Source organism: Bos grunniens, chromosome 3, assembly GCF_055505025.1.
Source record: "Bos grunniens cultivar Pamir isolate PY7600 chromosome 3, Bosgru_T2T1.0, whole genome shotgun sequence".
Lineage (NCBI taxonomy): Eukaryota > Metazoa > Chordata > Mammalia > Artiodactyla > Bovidae > Bos > Bos grunniens.
In genome coordinates this window covers 46,663,692-46,682,993 of record NC_141167.1, presented here as the reverse complement: position 1 = coordinate 46,682,993, position 19,302 = coordinate 46,663,692, and positions in this window count along the sequence as shown.

Here is a 19,302-nt window from a genome sequence, read left to right as displayed (position 1 = left end):
ATTGGCGTTGGTTCCTGCGGGTGAAATTCCTGAGTCCTGACCCTGGGAAAACTTCCTTGCTGGCTCCTGTGAGCCACCCGGGCGTCTCTGTGACCTCAGACCGGAGGTTCACGGGGGACGAGGAGAAAACCTGGCTTGACACTGAAACCCAGTAACCTGAAAAGAGGCCACACAGATAGCCTCCTCTTAACGGCAGCCCTTGCCTGGACCCTTCCCGACCTCCACGTACCACCCTTTGTCCTGAGGGCGGTTCCGAAGGACGCAAGTGACGAAATGGACATCGGTGACGAAAAGGCCGGCCCAAGCTGCCAAATGCGCAGCGTGGGGTTCTCGTTAACAGCGGGCAGCCTGCCTTTGAAAGTAGCTGAATTCTGTAATGACCCAGTACTTAACGTTGATTGAAATCGGAGTGAGAGTCGTATTTTTAAGTAATAGTAAAGCTACTGTAGAGAGAATCTCTAAGGAAAACTCTGGCAGCTAAGAGCTATTCAAACATCATTATCTTTTGAAGTACCCAGAGAAACCTCTCTCTGATGAAATACAAAACAAAGTGTGGCTTTGAAAAACTTATTGGAGCCTTAAATCCTTAGACAGAATGCCTTCATTGTTACACAATTAACAGCAACGACCTGGTAGGAATGGAAGTTGTCCTGGGTCGCAATTCATTCACCTGTATCCACAGCCCTACTCTCACAAGAATCACTCCTCTAAAAAACAACAAAAGTCTCCTTGTTCCCTGAACAATACAGACTTGACCTATTTAGTGTGGCTACTATTTTCTAGGACTAGGGAATTTAGAAATACTTCTCTTCCTGCAAAGTATTAGCTAAATATCTAAAACTTTATTAAACTAATTAAGGAAGAAGAGAATACAGAATAAATGGCTCTTAAAATTTTACTGAAAGGACTGAGGCAATTTGCTTTTAAAAATAACTACCAGGATACAGCCATTAAGCACTGGGGAGCAGTGCCTAAGGACCTGCAAATTTTTAAGAAACCAGGAAAAATTTTTAGCCCTGGGGAAAAAATTAATGGACTCCAAAGCACTAATAAATATTAATGTATATTTAATTAACATTTTTCTGTTAAAAATATATCAACTGCAACTCATTTCAGAGTTATATATAGCTGTACATGCGTATGTTTTATGTGATATGAATCTTAGGGACCAGGAGGGTCCTAATTAGCTTATCTCCTAAATGAGCTTACCTCCTAATGTCTGTGAACAAACACTGAGTTTCATAAATATGGATATTGTATTTAGTATTACCATAACAAAAGATTCTTTTTTAAATGACACTAATATAAATGCTCTAAATCAAGCCTTTTTCACTCTCATAAATTAAGAAAACTTTAATAGGCAGCAGCTCAGTATTATGTCGGAGAAGGCGATGGCACCCCACTCCAGTACTCTTGCCTGGAAAATCCCATGGACGGAGGAGCCTGGTAGGCTGCAGTCCATGGGGTCGCACAGAGTCGGACACGACTGAAGCGACTTAGCAGCCGCAGCAGTATTATGTATCAAGGATTCCCATGACTTAATAATTTTACTTGTAGGAATTTATTCTTCAAACGTATTCCCATATGTGTGTAAGGATGAATAAGGATGTTATTCATACCTATTGTTGCTATTTTAAAAGAAAAAGAATGGAAAACATCTTATGTATCCATCCATGGGAGACTGGTGTGTTAATGACACAATTCTGTGAGGAGGTATGGTATAGTTGATAAGCAAGAGATTGATCTGAGTTGGTGTGTCATGATCTCTAACTTCTGAGACAGCAAAGCAAGGTGCAAAGCAATGTGTATATTATGCTCCCACTTTTTCAAGAGAGTTTGTACCAATGTGCATTATTTTTAGATGAACATACATAATTTAATGGACTTCCCAGGTGGCTCAGTGGTAAAGAATCCACCTGCAGTGCAGGAGCCACAGGAGGTGAGGGTTCTGTCCCTGGATCAGGAGGATCCCCTGGAGGAGGGCATGGCAACCCACTCCAGTATTCTTGCCTGGAGAATCCATGGACAAAGGAGCCTAGCGGGCTACAATCCATGGGATCACAAAGAGTCGGACAGGACTGAAGCGACTTAGCGTGTAATTTAATATGTGTAAAAATCATTCTGGTAGTTTAAATCATGGATCTGCAGTAAAAAGATAACTTTCTAAAGATAACGTTTTATATCTAAAGATAATGTTTTATTTGCTTTTGTGTTTAAGTTTTATACCATGGACATATGCTACCTTTTAATAATAAAATTAATACCAGCCATCCTAATTTGAAAATGGCAGTTAAGTTATTTAGAAAAAAACTTAAGTGAAAAGACAGCTACTTTAAATATAGTAAATGCTATATAGTTTGGAGTGTGTGCTAATTTTTCATGTAAATTAGCTCATGAACAGCAAAACAGCATTATAACACTGAAAAAAAGATTAATTCCTCTTGGAGTGGGATTCTACATGAATGTGTTTTTTTGGAAGAAATGGGAGATTCCTTATTTTTTACATTTCTTTCATTACACAAAGCTCACTAATATTTTTATAATAAATATTTTTTACACACTATGAAAATAGCATTGTCATTAAAGTAAGGCTATGGATAAAGATATTGTGACGGAACAGCGAAAACAGTAAAGACCTGGGAGGGATGTTTCTGACTGTAAAGCATAAATATAGGCAGTGTTTAGGTCTGTTTTGTTTTACCTCAAAGGAAACAAAATTGCTCTTCCTTGGCTTTTGACAATGAAGTTTATGAGAAGGCAATTTGGGGCTCAGGGAGAGGAGAAAGACATTACAACACAAGTCCTTAATTTGGGTTTTGTAGATCACTACAGGGGGCCAAAGCCCTGAGGATATCACTTATGACACCTACTTTTGTTTGCTAGTAAAAATACTTTTTTCAAAATAGTAACAGAAAACCCTTTAATCTGGTTTTGATATGAAATAATTGAAAGTGATAAGTCTTAAGAATAAGTCTAAATACTCTATAAAATTATTAAATTTGATATCAAGAGAAACACTGGTGATTGGGTTTCTAATACAATTTCTTTGTTTTAGTGATGAGATGAAAAAAGTTGTGGCTTGTTCTTGCTGACATGTACAGTGAGTATCTAATCTGATAATAAACAGAGTCTCAGATATTTGGGATAATAAAGTAACCTATAAATCATTAAGATGCATTCCACAATAATATAAAAGGAACAGAATATGACTGAAAAATGTAATGAAGTACCATCTGGGGCATTTTAACAATGAAGCTCCTGAGTTTAGGAGTCAGAGTGCTTGAGTTTGAAGCTCAGGTCTAGCACCTGCTATCTACGTAACCTTGAGGAGTCAATTTACTGAACCTCTAAATCTCAGGCTCCTCCTTTGTAAAAATGAGAAAAATAATAATACTTCACAGTTTTCAAAAGTTAAATCCTTAGAAGCTCATGGCAGACCAGGATAGGATGTGTGGCAAGTAGACCAAGTGGGTAGCACTTAGGTCAGAAAGCTACGTTTTGATATTTCAGTTTCTTTGCAGAGGTATACTACACATAGGCCATGTATTCCAGGGGAGAAAGTTGATGATGTCTTTTTGCACAGCTCACAGAGATAAGAGTGATAGGTGACTTGAACTATTCAAATGGGCCGAAGTCCTGTTCAACTGATAATACAGCAGTTAAAGAGCTTTTGACTTTCTTGCTAGCAGTTTTATGCCATAAGGAAAACATTTTAGGGGGAGTTCTTCAAGATTCAGGACTGTCTTGGCTCACTGGTGGCTGATGACACACCCCTACATAGTTCCACAGATTTCCAAACACGGAAAGGCTAACCCCAATTGAGAACTATGACTAGAGGAACGAAGGGATAGCTCTGAATTTAATTGTACCAACAGGAGAATGGATTGGTGATGAAGACATACAGAGAACTTTGGGAGAAAATGACCTGTTATCCTGAAGATTCTGTCATCTAAGGAATGGAAAGCAAGATATTTAAGATATATTTCCTAGACCAAACCTCCCCAAACTATGTCCCTAAGAATGTCTATATAAAACAAATGGATTGTGGCCAAAAACTGTTTTGGAAACACTACACACTTAATCAGTCATCTTTAGAGTTATAATACACACTATTAGCATAATAAAGGGTCAGAGAAATCTTAGAATAGGAAACCAAGTATCAAACATTTCAAAAGAGATGACTCTTCTCTATACATCTATTAATACGCTCTCTTCCTCTGGCATATCTTCCATTTCTACTGTAATAGTTTTCTCAACAGTAATTTTAAAAGATAAAAATATAAAATTTCAAATTTAAAAATAAATAAGAAGAGCTTCTCAGAATAGGCTTTAAACTACAGACATACCTGAGAGATACTGTGGGTTCAGTTCTAGACCACCAGGATAAAGTAAATACCACAGTAAAGTAAGTCACACAAAATTTTTGGCTTCCTAATGAATATAAAACTTTTACTTACACTCTACTATAATCTGTTACATGTGGAAGAGCGTTATATCTAAAAAAATAATGTACATACTTGATTTAAAATACCTTATTGCTAAAGTACCTTATTTCTAAAATTCAGACTTAAATTGAAGAAAGTGGGGAAAACCACTAGACCATTCAGATATGACCTAAATCAAATCCTTTATGATTATACAGTAGAAGTGAGAAATAGATTTAAGGGACTAGATCTGATAGACAGAGTGCCTGATGAACTATGGATGGAGGTTCCTTACATTGTGCAGGAGACAGGGATCAAGATCATCCCCATGGAAAAGAAATGCAAAAAGCAAAATAGCTATCTGAGGAGGCCTTACCAATAGCTGTGAAAAGAAGAGAAACGAAAAGCAAAGGAGAAAAGGAAAGATATAAACATCTGAATGCAGAGTTCCAAAGAATAGCAAGGAGAGATAAGAAAGCCTTCTTCAGTGATCAATGCAAAGAAATAGAGGAAAAAAACAGAATGGGAAAGACTATAGATCTCTTCAAGAAAATTAGAGATACCAAGGGAACATTTCATGCAAAGATGGGCTCGATAAAGGACAGAAATGGTATGGACCTAACAGAAGCAGAAGATATTAAGAAGAGGTGGCAAGAATACACAGAGAACTGTACAAAAAAGATCTTCATGACCCAGATAATCATGATGGTGTGATCACTCACCTAGAGCCAGACATCCTGGAATGTGAAGTCAAGTGGGCCTTAGAAAGCATCACTACGAACAAAGCTAGTGGAGATGATGGAATTCCAGTTGAGCTGTTTCAAATCCTGAAAGATGATGCTGTGAAAGTGCTGCACTCAATATGACAGCAAATTTGGAGAACTCAGCAGTGGCCACAGGACTGGAAAAGGTCAGTTTTCATTCCAATCCCAAAGAAAGGCAATGCCAAAGAATGCTCAAACTACCGCACAATTGCACTCATCTCACACGCTAGTAAAGTAGTGCTCAAAATTCTCCAAGCCAAGCTTCAGCAATACGTGAACCGTGAACTTCCAGATGTTCAAGCTGGTTTTAGAAAAGGCAGAGGAACCAGAGATCAAATTGCCAACATCCACTGGATCATGGAAAAAGCAAGAGAGTTCCAGAAAAACATCTATTTCTGCTTTATTGACTATGCCAAAGCCTTTGACTGTGTGGATCACAATAAACTGTGGAAAATTCTGAAAGAGATGGGAATACCAGACCACCTGACCTGCCTCTTGAGAAACCTATATACAGGTCAGGAAACAGCAGTTAGAACTGGACATGGTAGAACAAATTGGTTCCAAATAGGAAAAGGAGTACATCAAGGCTGTATATTGTCACCCTGTTTATTTAACTTATATGCAGAGTATATCACGAGAAACACGGGCTGGAAGAAGCACAAGCTGGAATCAAGATTGCCGGGAGAAATATCAATCACCTCAGATATGCAGAAGACACCACCCTTATGGCAGAAAGCGAAGAGGAACTAAAAAGCCTCTTGATGAAAGTGAAAGAGGAGAGTGAAAAAGTTGGCTTAAAGCTCAACATTCAGAAAACGAAGATCATGGCATCTGGTCCCATCACTTCATGGGAAATAGATGGAGAAATAGTGGAAACAGTGTCTTTACACTTTAAAGTCTGTGGAAATAGACTTTATTTTGGGGGGCTCCAAAATCACTGCAGATGGTGATTGCAGCCATGAAATTAAAAGATGCTTACTCCTTGGAAGGGAAGTTATGACCAACCTAGATAGCATATTCAAAAGCAAAGATATTACTTTGCCAACAAAGGTCTGTCTAGTCAAGGCTATGGTTTTTCCAATGGTCATGTATGGATGTGAGAGTTGGACTGTGAAGAAAGCTGAGCACCAAAGAATTGATGCTTTTGAACTGTGGTGTTGGAGAAGACTCTTGAGAGTCCCTTGGACTGCAAGGAGATCCAACCAGTCCATCCTAAAGGAGATCAGTCCTGGGTGTTCATTGGAAGGACTGATGCTGAAGCTGAAACTCCAATACTTTGGCTACCTCATGCGAAGAGTTGACTCATTGGAAAAGACTCTGATGCTGGGAGGGATTGGGGGTAGGAGGAGAAGGGAACGACAGAGGATGAGAAGGCTGGATGGCATCACTGACTCGATGGACATGAGTTTGAGTGAACTCTGGGAGTTGGCAATGGACAGGGAGGCCTGGTGTGCTGTGATTCATGGGGTTGCAAAGAGTTGGACACGACTGGGGGACTGAACTGAACTGAACTGAACTGATTGCTAAAATATGCTGATCATCATCCAAGCCTTCAATGAGATACAATCTTTTTGCTGGTAGAGAATCTTGTCTTGAGGTTGATGGCTGCCAAATAGTCATGGTGTGGGTTACTGAAGTAAGGATGGCTGTGGCAATTTCTTAAAATAAGATAGCAATGAAGTTTGCAGTATCAATTAACCCTTCCTTTTGTGAATGATTTCTCTGAAGGATATACTGCTATTTGATAGCATCTTACCCACAGCAAAAATTCTTTCAAAGTTGGAGCCAATCCTCGCAAACCCTGAGCAATCTCAAAGTCCACCATGAGAGTTGGAATCAACTTCTTTCACAGTCCTGTTAATGTTTGCAGTTGACCTCTTCTCATGGAGAAGGCGATGGCACCCCACTCTAGTACTCTTGCCTGGAAAACCCCATAGATGGAGGAGCCTGGTGGGCTGCAGTCCATGGGGTCGCTAAGAGTCGGGCACGACTGAGCGACTTCACTTTCACTTTTCACTTTCATGCATTGGAGAAGGAAATGGCAACCCACCCCAGTGTTCTTGCCTGGAGAATCCCATGGACGGAGGAGCCTGGTGGGCTGCCGTCTATGGGGTCGCACAGAGTCGGACACGACTGAAGCGACTTAGCAGCAGCAGCAGCAGCAGCAGGGATCAGTAACGTTGCTAATGACGTCCATTCTGGGCCTTCCATAGTGGTCCAGTGGCCAAGACCCACGCTTCCATTGCAGGGACACAGGTTTGATCCTTGGTCTGGTAACTAAGATCCCACATGCTATGCAATGTGGCCAAAAATAAATAAATAAAATAATCTTTTTCAAAAAAATTACATCCATTCTATACATAATAGTTTGCATCTCTTAATCCCAAACTCCCAATCCATCTCTCCCCCAACTCCAACCCGTAGGCAACAAGTCTGTCTTCTATGGTTCTGTTTCTTAAATAAGAAGATTTTAAATACAAAATTACTCCTTGATCTATGGGCTTCGGAAAGGATGCTGTGTTAGCAGGCACAAAACAACACAAATCTTGCTGTATATCTCCATCAGGGTTCTTAGATTACCAGGTGCATTGTCTATGAACAGCATTATTTTGGAATAATCTTTTTTTTCCCTAAGCAGTAAGTCTCAAAAAGTGGGCTTAAAATATTCAGTAAACTATGTCATAAATAGATATGCTAAGTATCTAGGCTTTGTTGTTCCATTTATAGAACACTGGGAGCAGCTTTAGCATAATTCTTATGGGCCTAGGATTTTTGTTAAATGAGTATCAACTTCAACTTCAAGTCACCAACTACATTAGGTCCTAACAAGAGTCAGCCCGACCTTTGAAGTTTTGCAGCCAGGCTTTGACTTCTCCTCTTTACCTATGTAAAAGCCCAGATGCCAACATCTTTCAATATAGGCTGTTTCAGTCTACATTGAAATATAAGGCTGTTTCATCTTACATTGAAAATCTGCTATTCAGTGTTGCCACTTTTATATTTATTTTAGCTAGAGCTTCCAGATAACTTGTTGCAGCTTCTACATTAGCACTTGTTGCTTCCCTTGCACTGTTATGTTATGGAGATGGCTTTTTTCCTTAAACCTCATGAGTTAACCTCTGCAAGCTTCAGACTTTTCCTCTGCAGCTTCCTCAGCTCTCTCAACCTTCACAGAATTGAAGAGAGTTAAGACCTTGAAGAGAGTTAGGGTCTTCCCCTGGTGGCTCAGATATAAAGAATCTGCCTGCAATGCAGGAAACCTGGGTTTGATCCCTGGGTCGGGGACATGTCCTGGAGAAGGGAATGGCTAACCATTCCAGCATTCTTGCCTGGAGAATTTCATGGACAGAGGAGCCTGGTATATATATATATATATATATATATATATGTGTGTGTGTATATATATATATATATATATATATATATATATATATATATCTCAGCTCAAGCTTTCCCTCTTCTGGGCTACAGTCTCTCTTCTGCATGCCCACTGCAGTATCCTTGATCAGGTGCTACTGCATGCTCCTGCCTGTTTCCTTTTCAGTTCACCTTGTACTTTACAGGCAGAATTATTCTTCCAAAATGCAATTTTGATCATGTCAGCACTTTCAAGTCCCTTCTCTCAAGAAGGGATTTCTATCTGCACTTTGTCCCTAGAGCTGTACATATATGTGTGACAATGAACAACACTGAGCTATACTCATTCTTCGCTGATAAATTCATTCAACAAACAACCATTCAGTGACAATTATGTGCAAGCATAATGCTTTGTCTTTGCTTAAGTCTCTTGTTATGTGTTACCTAGGCTATCTATTCTATACATTCTATCCTCCATTCTAGCAGGAATAACTTTGAAAATGAAGATGCAAAACTGATTATGATATGTCCTGACCAGAAAATGTTTAAATTCCTTCACCTGGCATCTATAACCCTTGTATCTTGCCAGTCCTTACCCTTCCCCAGCCACACCAAGCCATGTTCAGTTCCTTGAATGTGCCAATACATTTTCATGATTATGGGTTTTTATACATATTTTTTCTCTAGTTTCTCAGTTGGTAAAGAATCTGCCTAAAAAAAAAAAAAAAGAATCTGCCTGCCATGAAGGAGACCCGAGTTCCATTCCTGGGTCAGGAAGATCCCCTGGAGAAGGGAATGACTACCCGCTCCAGTATTCTTGCCGGGAGAATTCCATGGACAGAGGAGTCTGGTGAGCTACAGTCCATGGGGTCGCAAAGAGTCAGACATGACTGAGCCACTAACACACACACATGCCTGTTGTTACCCTGGAACTATATTCCCCCTTCTTCACCAGATGAGCTAGCTGCTTTAGGTTCTATAAATCTCAGCTCAAGCTTTCCTTCTTCTAGCAAGATTTATCTGAGGTTACTGTCCCCAGAGTTGGTTTCCATCTCACAGATGTGAGTTCTATAACAATTCTTATTGTTTTTATTTGAAATTGCTTGTTTAAATGTCTTTTGCTGAGTTACATGGTCCTGGAAGGAAGGCAGCAGGATCATCCTGTCACCAGCTCCTAGCTTTGAATCTGGCATACAGAAAATGTTCAATGAATATTTGTTAAATGACTGAATAAATGTTAGGCAATTGAGGAAATACCAAGATTTCATTCTCCCCTTCAAGAAATCTAAAAAATGTAAGTAGTGGAAGCGCACCAGTACTGTCATACTGTTTATTGTGTTGTTTATTTGTTTCAAGTGAAGAAAATTCTTTATAAAATAACTTTGTTCCCAGATGAATTATTAACCAGGATACTATAAGAAATCTATTGATATATCCATAAATCTCTTGAGGCCTACTGCTGCAGTGATTTTTCTGAAGGATAAATCTGACCTTAGAAAGAAGGGAATATGAAGCTGGAGGGATAGTTGTTAAGAAGTAAGGGGAAATGGAAGAGTAGGAAAAGGAAATTAGCAAGTTAAGGTGTTCTGCCTATCACTGCAGTTCAAGAAAAGAAGAAAAACATAATATCAGCAGCTACTCCTAAGTCTTCTGTATTCAGATTTTTACTCATAAACAAGAAATACTTTGTCTTCTACATGACTACCTTATCTAAACATCAAATATTAAATGATTCAACCTTTAAGATGGTTGGGTAAATATATCCAGTTATATGTAGGCACTGTTGAGTTCCTATTATAATACTTTCCATTAGAAATACTCTTGAGGACTTCCCCAGAAGTCCAGTGGTTAAGATTCTCCCCTGCCAATGCAGGGGGTACACTTCGATCCCAGTTCAATAAACTAAGATTTCACATGCTTCACAGCCAAAAGATAACATAAATAAGAAATAGGCCTGAAAGTGAAGGTCTCTCATTTATAATTCCATGGTCAGTTCAGTTCAGTTCAGTCACTCAGTCATGTCAGATATTTTTGACCCATGGACTGCAGCATGCCAGGCTTCCCTGTCCATCACCAACTCCCAGAGCTTGCTCAAAATCAATGTCCATTGAGTCAGTGATGCCATCCAGCCATCTCAACCTTTGTTGTCCCCTTCTCCTCCTACCTTCAATCTTTCCCAGCATCAGGGTCTTTTCAAATGAGTCAGTTCTTCAAATCAAGTGGCCAAAGCACTGGAGTTTCAGCTTCAGCATCAGTCCTTCCAATGAATATTCAGGACTGATTTACTTTAGGATTGACTGCTTTGAAATCCTTGCAGTGCAAGGGACTCTCAAGAGTCTGCTCTAATACCACAGTTCAACAGCATCAATTATTTGACACTCAGCTTTCTTTATAGTCCAACTCTCACATCCATACATGACTCCTGGAAAAACCATAGCTTTGACTAGACGGAACTTTGTTGGCAAAGTAATGTCTCTGCTATCTGATATGCTGTCAAGGTTGGTCATAGTTTTCTTCCAAAGAGCTAGTGTCTTTTAATTTCATGACTGCAGTCACCATCTGCAGTGATTTGGGAGCCCCCAAAATAAATCTGCCACTGTTTTCACTGTTTCTCTGTCCATTTGCCATGAAGTGATGGGACTGGATGCCATGATCTTAGTTTTCTGAATGTTGAGTTTTAAGCCAGGTTTTTCATTCTCCTCTTTCACTTTCATCAAAGGTTCTTTAGTTCTTCACTTTCTGCCATAAGGGTGGTGTCATCTGCATATCTGAGGTTATTGATATTTCTCCTGGCAATCTTGATTCCAACTGTGCTTCATCCAGCCCCACATTTCACAAGATGTACTCTGCATATAAGTTAAATAAGCAGGGTGACAATATACAGCCTTGACGTACTCCTGTCTTGATTTGGAACCAGTCTGTTGTTCCGTGTCCCGTTCTAACTGTTGCTTCTTGACCTGCACACACATTCCTCAGGAAACAAGTCAGGAGGTCCGGTATTCCCACCTTTTGAAGAATTTTCCACAGTTTGTTATGGTCCACAGAGTCAAAGGCTTTGGCATAGTCACTAAAACAGAAGTAGATATTTTTCTAGAACTCTCTCATTTTTCTGTGTTCCAAGGATGTTGGCAACTTGATCGCTGGTTCCTCTGCCTTTTCTAAATCCAGCTTGAACATCTGGAAGTTCATGGTTCATGTACTGTTGAAGCCTGGCTTGCAGGAATTTGACCATTACTTTACTAGCGTGTGAGATGAGTGCAATCGTGCAGTATTTTGAGCATTCTTTGGCATTGCCTTTCTTTGGGATTGGAATGAAAACTGACCTTTTCCAGTCCTGTGGCCACTGCTGAGTTTTCCAAATTTGCTGTCATATTGAGTGCAGTACGTTCACAGCATCATCTTTCAGGAGGTGATGGAATTCCATCACCTCCACTAGCTTTGTTCATAGTGATATTTCCTAAAGCCCACTTGATTTCACATTCCAGGATGTCTGGCTTTAGGTGAGCAATCACACCATCGTGGTTGTCTGGGTCATGAAGATCTTTTTTGTACAGTTCTTCTGTGTATTCTTGCCACCTCTTCTTAATATCTTCTGCTTCTGTTAGGTACACACCATTTCTGTCCTTTATTGTGCCCATCTTTGCATGAAAAGTTCCCTTGGTATCTCTAATTTTCTTGAAGAGATCTCTAGTCTTTCCTATTCTGTTGTTTTCCTCTATTTCTTTGCATTGATCACTGAGGAAGGCTTTTTTATCTCTCCTTGCTATTCTTTGGAACTCTGCATTCAGATGGAAATATCTTTCCTTTTCCCCTTTGCTTTTCATTTCTCTTCTTTCACAGCTATTTGTAAGGCCTACCCAGACAGCCATTTTGCTTTTTTTCATTTCTTTTCCATGGGGGTGGCCTTGATCCCTGTCTCCTGTACAATGTCACAAACCTCCGACCATAGTTCATCAGGCACTCTATCAGATCTAGTCCCCTAAATCTGTTTCTCACTTCCACTACATAATCATAAGGAATATGATTAAGGTCATACCTGAATGGTCTAGTGGTTTTACCTACTTTCTTCAATTTAAATCTGAATTTGGCAATAAACAGTTCATGATCTGAGCCATAGTCAGCTCCCCGTCTTGTTTTTGCTGACTGTATAGAGCTTCTCCATCTTTGACTGCAAAGAATATAATCAATCTGATTTCAGTGTTGACCATCTGATGATATCCATGTGTAAAATCTTCTCTTGTGTTGGGGTGTTTGCTATGACCATTGCGTTCTCTTGGCAAATATTAGCCTTTGCCCCGCTTCATTCCATATTCCAAGGCCAAATTCGCCTGTTACCCCAGGTGTTTTTTTGACTTCCTACTTTTGCATTCCAGTTCCTTATAATGAAAAGGACATCTTTTTTGGGTGTTAGTTCTAAAAGGTCTTGTAGGTCTTCACAGAACCGTTCAAATTCAGCTTCTTTAGCATTACTGGTTGGGGCATAGACTTGGATTACTGTGAATATTGAATGGTTTGCCTTGGAAATGAACAGAGATCACTCTGTCGTTTTTGAGATTGCATCCAAGTACGGCATTTCAGACTCTTTTGTTGACCATGATGGCTACTCCATTTCTTCTAAGGGATTCCTGCCACAGTAGTAGATATAATGGTCATCTGAGTTAAATTCACCCATTCCAGTCCATGGAACATCCAAGGAGAAGTGGCTGAGTGGGCACAGGAGGGCCGAGAGGAGTTACTCCATGTTCAAGGTCAGGAGGGGTGGCTATGAGGAGATACCCCTCGTCAAGGTAAGGAGCAGAGGCTGCACTTTGTGAAGCAGCTGTGGAGAGATACCCCACATCCAAGGTAAGAGAAACCCAAGTAAGATGGTAGGTATTGCGAGAGGCATCAGAAGGCAGACACAAAAACCATAATCACAGAACACTAGTCAATCTAATCACACAGACCACAGCCTTGTCTAACTCAATGAAAGTAAGCCATGCTGTGTGGGGCCACCCAAGACAGGCAGGTCATGGTGGAGAGGTCTGACAGAATGTGGTCCACTGGAGAAGGGAATGGCAAACTACTTCAGTATTCTTGCCTTGAGAACACCATGAACAGTATGAAGAGGCAAAATGATAGGATACTGAAAGAGGAACTCCCCAGGTCAGTAGGTGCCCAATATGCTACTGGAGATCAGTGGAGAAATAACTCCAGAAATAATGAAGAGACGGAGCCAAAGCAAAAACAATACCCAGGTGTGGATGTGACTGGTGATAGAAGCAAGGTCCGATGATGTAAAGAGCAATATTGCACAGGAACCTGGAATGTTAGGTCCATCAGTCATTTCAGTTCAGTCGCTCAGTCATATCCGACCCTTTGCGACCCCATGAGTCCCAGCATGCCAGGCCTCCCTGTCCATCACCATCTCCCGGAGTTCACTCAGACTCACGTCCAACGAGTCAGTGATGCCATCCAGCCATCTCATCCTCTGTCGTTCCCTTCTCCTCTTGCCCCCAATCCGTCCCAGCATCAGAGTCTTTTCCAATGAGTCAACTTTTTGCATTATGTGGCCAAAGTACTGGAGTTTCAGCTTTAGCATCATTCCTTCCAAAGAAATCCCAGGGCCGATCTCCTTCAGAATGGACTGGTTGGATCTCCTTGCAGTCCAAGGGACTCCCAAGAGTCTTCTCCAACACCACAGTTCAAAAGCATCAATTCTTCGGCGCTCAGCCTTCTTCACAGTCCAACTCTCACATCCATACATGACCACAGGAAAAACCATAGCCTTGACTAGACGAACCTTTGTTGGCAAAGTAATGTCTCTGCTTTTGAACATGCTATCTAGGTTGGTCATAACTTTTCTTCCAAGGAGTAAGCGTCTTTTAATTTCATGGCTGCAGTCACCATCTGTAGTGATTTTGGAGCCTAGAAAAATAAAGTCTGACAGTTTCCACTGTTTCCCCATCTATTTCCCATGAAGTGATGGGACCGGATGCCATGATCTTCGTTTTCTGAATGTTGAGCTTTAAGCCAACTTTTTCACTCACCTCTTTCACCTTCATCAAGAGGCTTTTTAGTTCCTCTTCACTTTCTGCCATAAGGGTGGTGTCATCTGCATATCTGAGGTGATTGATATTTCTCCCGGCTGTCTTGATCCCAGCTTGTGCTTCCTCCAGCCCAGCGTTTCTCATGATGTACTCTGCATATAAGTTAAATAAGCAGGAGGACAATATACAGCCTTGACGTACTCCTTTTCCTATTTGGAACCAGTCTGTTGTTTCATGTCCAGTTCTAACTGTTGCTTCCTGACCTGCATACAAATTTCTCAAGAGGCAGGTCAGGTGGTCTGGTATTCCCATCTCTTTCAGAATTTTCCACAGTTTATTGTGATCCACACGGTCAAAGGCTTTGGCATAGTTGGGGAAGTAGTCAAACAGGAGATGGCAAGAGTGAACGCTGACATTTTAGGAATCAGCAAACTAAAATGGACTGGAATGGAATGTGTATCTCTCTAAAATAAACTTGCTTTCATTTTAGTATGGCTCACTTTTGAGTTCTTCCTTACATGAAGATAAGGACCCAAACATGGCAGCCCATCCAGGGTTTAACCCAAGACCTGGGATATGACCATTTTCTCTCTCCCTCATTCTCTTGCAATATATAGACACAACCAAGGAAAAAGCAGGAAAAGGAAGGATTTATTACTTGCAGCAACTAAAGAGAGCACTGAGGATTTTTCCCAAAGCAGTGTCTCCCTAAACAGCAAAATTGGGGAAGTTTTAAGATAAGGGCACATGCATATTCATGAAGGGGCTTGTGTGCATGCATGAGAGCTAAGTCGCTTTTTCTGCAACCCTATGGGTTATAGCCCACCAGACTCCTTTCCTCATTGGATTCTCCAGGCAAGAATACTGGAGTGGGTTGCCATGTCCTCCTCCTGGGGAAGAAGGTGATCTTGCCAACCCAGGAACTGAACCAGGGCCTCTTAAGTCTCTTGCATTGGGAGGTAGAATCGTTACCATTAGCACCCCTGGGAAGCCCATGAAGGGGCTTCAGCAGAGGAGACAATTCAGCATGTAGTTCAGGCAAAAGTCCAGAGTCCAAGCTTTAGTTGACTGAAGTCAGAATTGACATCAGTCTTCCATCCTTCACCTGAGTAAGGGCCTTAGGTCCTGCAGAACTCAAAGACATGTATCAAATTGTTACATATATTCCAAAACTAGGATTTTTTAGGATTTGAAATAGCTCAAATGGAATTTCATCACTTCCACTAGCTTTGTTCGTAGTGAGGCTTCCTAAGGCCCACATGACTTCATATTCCAGGATGTCTGGCTCTAGGTGAGTGATCACACCATCGTGGTTCTCTGGGTCATGAAGATCTTTTTTATATGGTTCTTCTGTGTATTCTTGCCACCTCTTCCTAATATCTTCTGCTTCTGTTAGGTCCATACCATCTTTGTCCTTTATTGAGCCCATCTTTGCATGAAATGTTCCCTTGATATCTCTAATTTTCTTGAAGAGATCTCTAGTCTTTCCCATTCTATTGTTTTCCTCTATTTCTTTGCATTGGGCACTGAGGAAGGCTTTCTTACCTCTTCTTGCTATTCTTTAGAACTCTGCATTCAGATGCTTATATCTTTCCTTTTCTCCTTTGCTTTTAGCTCCTCTTCTTTTCTCAGCTATTTATAAGGCCTCCTCAAACAGCCATTTTACCTTTGTGCATTTCTTTTTCTTGGGGATGGTCTTGATCACTGCCTCCTGTACAATGTCACAAATCTATGTCCATTATTCTTCAGGCACTCTGTCTATCAGATCTAATCCCTTGAATCTATTTGTCACTCCCACTGTATAATTGTAAGGGATTTAATTTAGTTTGTACCTGAATGATCTAGTGGTTTTCCCTACTTTCTTCAATTTAAGTCTGAATTTGGCAATAAACAGTTTACGATCTGAGCCATAATCAGCCTCTGGTCTTATTTTTTCTGACTTTATAGTGCTTCTCCATCTTTGGCTGCAAAGAATATAATCAACCTGATTTAGGTATTGATCATCTGGTGATGTCCATGTGTAGAGTCTTCTCTTGTGTTGGGGTGTTTGCTATGACTGGTGCGTTCTCTTGGCAAAACTCTATTAGCCTTTGCCCTGCTTCATTTCATATTCCAAGGCCAAATTTGCCTGTTACCCCAGGTGTCTCTTGACTTCCTACTTTTGCATTCCAGTCCCCTGTGATGAAAAGGACATCTTTTTGGGGTGTTAGTTCTAAAAGGTCTTGTAGGTCTTCATAGAACCATTCAAATTCAGCTTCTTCAGCATTACTGGTTGGGCATAGACTTGGATTACTGTTGTATTGAATGGTTTGCCTTGGAAACAAACAGAGATCTTTCTGTCATTTTTTTTTTAATTCTGTCATTTTTGAGATTGCATCCAAGTACTGCTTTTCAGACTCTTTTGTTGACTATGAGGGCTATTCCATTTCTTCTAAGGGATTATTGCCCATAGTAGTAGATATAATGGTCATCTGAGTTAAATTTGCCCATTCCAGTCCATTTTAGTTCAGTGACACCTAAAATGTTGATGTTCACTCATCTTCTATTTGACCACATCCAATTTACCTTGATTCATGGACCTAACATTCCAGGTTCCTATGCAATATTATTCTTTACAGCATCAGACTTTACTTCCATCACCAATCACATCCACAACTGGGTGATGTGTTTGCTTTGGCTCCATCTCTTCATTCTTTCTGGGGCTATTTCTCCACTGTTCTCCAGTAGCATAGCCTATTGGGCATCTACCGACCTGGGGATTTCATCTTTCAGTATTATATCTGTATCAAGTTTTGACATCAGGTAGTGTCAATCCTATAATATAACACATATTCACTCTTTAATTCTCACAGTAACCATCGATATAGAAACTACAAAACTCCCACTAGATAAGAAACTGTTTGGAGATGTTACAACTCCCATTTATAGATAAGGAAACCAAAATACAAAAAGATCAAATAACTTGTGTGCAGGAAGTCATTTTCAGCCTAAGCCAGCTGACCTCAGTGCCAAGGTTCACATGCAATTAACCATCCTGCTTTTTGAGATGATGCCATTTTGTTGTTACTGGATCTAGTCTGATACAAATATTGGAAACTTTCTAAGTCATATCAGAACAGTATTTATAATTCATTGTGTAGGGTTATTTAGAGAACACTTACAGATTTTATTTACCAGAAGATGAGAGATAAACTTTTCAGTTAAGTCTTACAGTGGGATAGCTGTTAATTCATTATTTTGTAAGAAATTTTTGAATTCTCTTTAAGTTGATTACTATGTAGATGACCACCAGGATTGAGCAATTGCTGGATCCACCTTCTGCTTTGTTATATCACCCATGGAGTTTATCAGTCCATTTGATTCTGACACAGAACCTTTTTTTTTTTTTTTTTCTGGAAGCATTTGGTTCACTGAGAGTTCCCTAGTCAAGGCTATGGTCTTTCCAGTTGTCATGTATGGATGTGAGAGCTAGACAATAAAGAAAGCAGAGTGCCAAAAACTTGATACTGAAGCGTGGTGATGGAGAAGACTCTTGAGAGTCCCTTGGACAGCAAGGAGATCAAACCAGTTAATCCTAAAGGAAATCAACTCTGAATATTTTTGGAAAGACTGATGCTAAGGCTGAAGCTCCAATACTTTGGCCACCTGGTGCCAAGAACTGACTCATTAGAAAAGACCCTGATGCTGGGAAATATCGAAGGCAGAAGGAGAAGAAGGTGACAGAGGATGAGATGATTGGATGGCATCACTAATTTAATGGACATGAACTTGGACAAACTCCAGGAGATGGTGAGGGACAGGGAAGCCTGGCGTGCTCTAGTCCATGGGGTTGCAAAGAGTCGGACGTGACTTGTTGACTGAACAACAGTGAAAAACAGCCATGTATGTTGTATCTGGCTTATACTTAGAAAAAAGGACCTATCCATATTTTATAGACACATACTTAATGGAATAAAGAAAATGCACCTATATGTTAATGTTTTCTATTTGTATTAAAGTCAATATAATTTAACATCTACTATTATAGTCACACATATTAAAAATACCTTTTTGCACATAGTATGTTAATCTTTCTTTTTTCAGTATCATTACTGAGTTTCTAATGCTCAAATTGTTACAAGTTGGTGGATGGAAGTCTCTTTAAGATGGCACCCTTGTCCTTAAACCGTGTCCCTGACATTCTTGAAATCATCCTCACTTTCTAATAATAATAATAGATAAATAAATAATAGATAAAATATTTTCAACTGCCCTCTATTCAATGTTATTGTTTTTTCCTAAAGTATCATTAGGGATAAAAATCTGGGCTGCTAGGATTGCCCATGGCTTTTTGTGGTGGGCAAAAGTACTGCTATGACAATTGCAGCTGGATCACTTTTAGTATAGAACTAGAGCCCAGTATTTCTTTGTAAGTTTATGAATTCACACTGATTTTTCTAACTCAATATTTTATGGTATTGTATAGTACTTTTCTTACTGACCCCATGGACTGCAGCCTACCAGGCTCCTCCATCCACGGGATTTTCCAGGCAAGAGTACTGGAGTGGGGTGCCACTGCCTTCTCCAATGCATGAAAGGGAAAAGTGAAAGTGAAGTCCCTCAGTCATGTCCGACTGTTCACGACCCCATGGACTGAAGCCTACCAGGCTCCTCCATCCATGGGATTTTCCAGGCAAGAGTACTGGAGTGGGTGGCCATTGCCCTAGCGCTCTATAAATCTCAGTTTTC